Consider the following 6,000-nt stretch of genomic DNA (forward strand, 5'->3'; position numbering starts at 1 on the left):
TTGTCCTTCAAAATTCTTGGTACTCAAAACCAAGTGAGACTATATTTGCGATCAACAAAAGGTGCAATGTTAAGCTCCCCGTCCTGAAAGGTTTTTGCATGGTAGAATTTGGTGAAGACTGCCTAGAAAAGATCTCCGATTTTGGGACAAGAAAAAGTTAGTTTCAAAGAGACAAAGTGGATGCCTTCGATGGGTTGTTTAGCTAAAATCAAGATGCCATCAACCTCCATGAACCTTTCAAAAACTGTATTTAACCACAACTGAAGGAGCCAAAATGATCCCCTGTACTGAGAGGAGATCGATTTTCAAGGCTCGTTACCACAGGTTACCTAGGAGTAGTTTAGAAAGACATAAAGTCGATGAACTCTCATGGATCAGGGAAACAAGAGATTGATAGAGTCTTTACATGGTGATACTTCGAGAACAAAAAACTACAACATTCAGCCAAAAACATAAAAAGGCTACGTGCTCATCATCAGGAACGGGATCCTTACCTTGATCAATGTTATTTTTTATTAATTCTTCATAAGAAGAGCTCTCCTAGTTGATCTTGTATTTCTTTGTTGGTTCCATGTTAGCAGAAATATTGATCCCAAAAGGAGTTAGCCCTATGATAACGGCTACATCGAAAAGGGTAGGGCCAACCATACCACATGGCAAATGAAGGTTATTAGTCAACCGACTCCAAAAGTACAAGGAAGCTCTAATCATCTAATAATGAGTAGTGAGTTGGTCCTGGGAATATTGAAGGAGGTCGTATATGCCATGCCAGGCCCAAAAATCCTTCTTTTCTGGTTCGATCCTTTTGAACCAGGCCATATAGTTAACACTTTTTGAAGAAGTTTTGGGGTTATTTCGAAACGGTTTTGTATGGTCATCGAGGGAGCCATATACATGTCTTTTTTATTAACAGTTTTTAGCCAAGGAGAAAAGGAAAAAAAGAAAGGACTTGATCAATTTCAGAAAGGGGAAGTAAAGGGCTCAAGAAGGAGTGCATTTGGTCATCAACAGCAAAAGGGAAAATGATTTTTTGTGCATTGACAGCATCAACAGGGTTTTCAATAATAACATCATTGTCTTGAGCTATAATCTGAAGGTTCATACATGGAATTTCTTCCATGGTTTCTTTTCCTTTTGTGGATGGAGAACGGTTGCTGCTGGTGGTCATGATGATTCTGGGAAATGCATAGTAGTGAGTTGAATAAAATAAAAATACTCATTTATGAAACAGATATATCAAATTAATGGCTCAAATATATATGGCAAGTATATGAAAATATCTTGAAGAAAGAGTGTAGATTGAATTGAGGCTTACAAGTGGTGAGAGGTTCATGAGGAAGATGTTTCCTATTTTCAGATGCAGAACTAAGAAGATGAAATGATTTAGTACTGAGAAGGAGAAAGTGTGTGATAAAGAAGATTCTGGAAAAGTTTCAAAAGCTAATGGAGATGTATTTATACGTGAAACTGAAAAGGTTTTTTTTTCTGAATAAGAAAAGTTAAACGTCCAAAATTAATGAGGAAGTGTGCATGATGAGATACGCATTTAATGGATGTGCTGAGTGGAGCAGTTTTTCAAATGTGATGTCAGTTGTGAATTTCAAGAGTTTGGTTTGAAAGCTTTTTTAGTTTTGTTAAAGTTGGATTGAAAGCTTTTCCTTTATAAGTTTTATTGAGGCTAAAGGAGAAAAGGAATTCATTGAATTGATGAATTTTTTGTTTTCAAGTTAAAAGTCATCGATCCAAGGGGGCAATTTGTTGGTCAAAAAATAATTCAAATTAATGATGAGCATATCGAGAATATTGTTTGAATATTATCGAGCAGGTTTTTTTTTTAGTTCATCGAAGAGAGGTTATCGACGAGTAAGATGGACAGATAAAAAATATTTGTCGAGGACATGTCTTCGTGATCGAAGCAATGATTCCATAATCGAAGCAAGTGAAAAAATTTAAATGTTTAAAGCAGTTGAAGATGGTTACTCCATCATTTATATGGCGGAAACAGTTACACTTAAGTTTTCTCACATATGGAGCACCTGATAGAATTTGAGTGGTTGAAAAGGGATATAAATAGACAGAATTCGAAAGGAGTAAAGGTTGGAATTCGTTTTCAGAAAAAGACTCTTTAATTTCACATCTCCAGAAACTTTCTTATCTTACTCAAAGATTTTTTTCTGTAGGGTTCCTTTCATGTCTCTTTTAAATTCCTTTTAGATTCCTTGTAATCTTTCCTTTCCTATAAATTTACTTTCTTTTGTAATGTTTTTCTTGTTCTTCGTTTAACATTTTTGTATTGTATTTGAATTCAAAGTCCTTTGACATTGTTGAAAATATTTTATTGCTTTTCTTTAATTTGAAGTCATTTACTTGTTTTCATCAACTTTAATTTCAAGTCATTTATATTCTTTTACATTTTAAGTTTTTCTTTATCTTTTCGATCAAGAAATATAATCTTTGGCGCACAACTCAAAATTGGTACTCATAAAGAGGAGTAGGTTTCGCTCCAAGATCACTAGATATCGAACTAACCCAGATTTTTCTAAAAATCTGCATAAGGCCTCCATTACTGAGTCACACCGAAAAATGAACTAGTAACTATTATGTCTGATAGAGAAAAATGTTGGAAATTAATCTGTATATTAATTTTTTTTAAGACTAAAATATTCGTTTTTAAAATTCTTTGGAACTGATTTGGGTGATTATAATTTATTTATCATTCATGTGAATTAGTTAAAAATCATTAAATGACAATTTAATTGCCCACGTCAAATCATTTATTAGTATCTTTGGTTTGGAGTTGCTTGAATTTGAAGAAATTTGAGTTTTCATGTATGTTGTAAAACACTAAAACTCTTTAATATTTATTTTCATACAACAAAAGAATTTTTATACATCTATAAGTGTATAACATTTTTTTATTGGTTAAGATGTATAAAACTTTGATGATTATTGTTAGTCGAAGAATTTGATAGTCGACGAGGTTGCAGATCATAGTGCTATTGGTCAAATTACAAAAGAGGATAATTCGAAGAGAAGGTGTCGATAGAAAGGGGTTTTGATTTGCCAAAACTTGTCGAAGAATAAGGTCGGCAGATAACATGTTAAGATTGATGATGTACTACACAAGGACAATTACTTGGTTCTGCACTTGGCGGGAACATCCATTTTTGGACTTCTGATACGTGTTCAGGAGGACTTTTTAGTCTATGTTTAGTTTATTTTGTTGTTAGGATTTGTTAGAAGATTTGATTTAGTTCTGATTTGTTTAGTAGTATTTTTAGAAAGTTTAAATTTAAATCAAATCTGATCTAATCCAATAAAGATCAAATTTGATTTAAATTAAATTATCTTTAGAGATTTAAATTCAAGTTAGATATCTAAAAAGATTTGGCTCATTCTTAGGTTGATCTTCTAGGAGCTTATTTAAAGACTCTTTGTTACTCTTTTTGAATTAATTTTTATGAATGAAAATTTCTATGAGAAACTTAGGTGTGAATAGGTGAGGTAGAGTGATTCCCTTAACTATTGCATTAGAAAATCAAATTGAGGTAAAGGAGTCCCTTTTTTTTATTTTTCATCTTACTCCGAGTTATGTCACATCTAGTAGCATAAGATTGGTTAGATTGGTCTATAAAATTAAGGAGGCTCAGAAGAAGCAATGAGTTAAAATTTATCTTTAGAAAGCATTCTTGCACATTGACATGCCAACAAATTTCTGAGTCTGTCTCGAGTTCATTTATGTATAATTCCTTCTATGTCTTTCAGTCCATGTTTTTACATTTGTTTTCAATGTCTTGTAATTTCTCCTTTTGCAATTTTTTTTTCGCAAAGTCATTTCTTTTCTCTTTAAATTCTGCATTATTATTTTCATTCCAAAGTCCTTTGATTGTGTGGAAGGCATTTATTTCTTCTAAGTCATTCATTCTATTTTCTATAATTTTAAATTTAAGTAATTTAATTTTAGTTTATTTTCATTTTTGTTGCACCCTTTGTTTTGTTCAAAGTGGAGTCTTCGGTGTATTTTAAAAATTGATATCCATAAAAGAGGAATAAATTTTACTCCTATATTACAAATATCGAACCAACTCAAATTTATTAAAAATCTGTATAACAATTACAATAAATCTTTGAGTGCCCCTGAAATTTGGCCTGATACTCAAAATGACCCCCAAAATTTCGTTGGGCCCAATTAGAACCCCCAAATTTACAATTGTGGCTCCAACTTGCCCCTGCGATCATCTCCATCACCCGAATGCTAATCTAGCGCAATTGCATGACATGGTGGACACTACTTAAACGACGGCGCATTGGTTTCGCGCGCGAACTCTTTGGAAACCAACCACGTAGTGTAAGGATTTTCTTGATGTTTGGCAACTTATGATCGTCTTAGTGGAAAGAAAGAGTTTTAACCCACAAAAAACTGAAACGACGTAGTTTCCAAAGGATTTGAGCGGGAAACCAATGCGCCGTCATTTAAGTAGTGTCCACCGTGTTATGCAATTGCATCAAATCAGCATTCTGGTGATGGAGATGATCGCAAGGGCAAGTTGGAGCCACAATTGTAAATTTAGAGGTTCTAATTGGGGCCAACGAAATTGTGAGAGTCATTCTGAATATCGAGATAAATTTTAGGGCCAAATTGAAATTTAACTCTAAATTTTTACTTCCAGGAATTGATGGGCTGACGACGGGGTAAACTTTTGTGCAACCAAATCCCAAATGAAATAGTTTTTTTTTTCTTTTATTGGTCAAGCCAAATGAAATGCACCGCAAAAATGGATGTTATGCGCTATCTTCTTCCGATAATTAAAGTTAACGCAGTGGTTGATTCAAGTGGCATATCATATGCTCCTAAACGATCAAATCCAGATTCAAATTCCACTAGTGAACAAAAAAACCCATATAGTGTGTGTGGGTGTGTTGTGTTCTAAAAAAGACCAACAAAAGAAAAAACGTTAACGCTCAATTAAAGATAATTGCGTTATAGTTAGAATAGTTGGGTTATGGATCGGCTGTTTTACGTACAAATTCAGCAACAATATTGTGAAAATAATTGGAGTATCTATTTATTATTTTCGAGTGAGAAGCCACACAAATTGAAATGAGAAGTCTAATGATGAAAATACCGCTATATATGGCGGTGGAAAGACTAAAAGACTGGTTATGTATAATTTGTGTTTCTCATAATGTCTTCTTTCTTTCTTTTTTAGTGGAATCCAATGACACTCCAATCACTAGTCCATATCCAAAGTAAGCTATACTTATTAGTGCTGATGATGATACTTTTGCCCTAATTATATTATACTAGAATATATCTTCTGATTACCTTCTAATTAACAATAAAATTTCCTAAATTTATCTTCCTGATTTTTCATTTATTCTTAGATGTTTTTATGAATTTACGCTAACATACATTCCGTCGAACTTGAGTAGACAAATTAACGTATATATGAGCATTTAATAGGATGCATGAGTTCAGAATTTTCTGAAAATTGATTGCTAGTCGAAATCATTGGTGATCGCAATATTATTCGAGATCAACTCTGCGTTGGTTACAAATTTATAAACTAATAATGACTATACGGAGGAAATTAAATCAAGAAGAAAAAAAAAGAAAGAAAAAAAAGAAAGGAAGGAAGGAATACACGCAACCCGGGGCAGATAATGGTGTGAGATCAGCTTTACCCTGATTCAGTGGGATCCGATCAGATTGCTCTGCATTCAGAATCTCAGATTTCACAGGTTCAGTACATTTCAGGTAATTTAATTCCTCAGGTCAGGGTAATCAATTAGCGAAAGAAAAATAACAAGATTAACTCCGTATAATCAGAATCATTAAATAAAATGCATGCCGTATTATTAATACATACACGTACATGGAAATGACAATCAAACACATGAACACAAAATTAGAGATTAACTTTTAAATTAAACCAAAAAGACGAAACATAAATCTATTAGCTCCAATCACATCCTTTGCCTCTTAAACAACCTTAAATA

The sequence above is a fragment of the Arachis ipaensis genome, chromosome B10 (genome assembly GCF_059453495.1).
Source record: "Arachis ipaensis isolate K30076 ecotype BB chromosome B10, ASM5945349v1, whole genome shotgun sequence".
NCBI classification, from domain to species: Eukaryota; Viridiplantae; Streptophyta; class Magnoliopsida; order Fabales; family Fabaceae; genus Arachis; species Arachis ipaensis.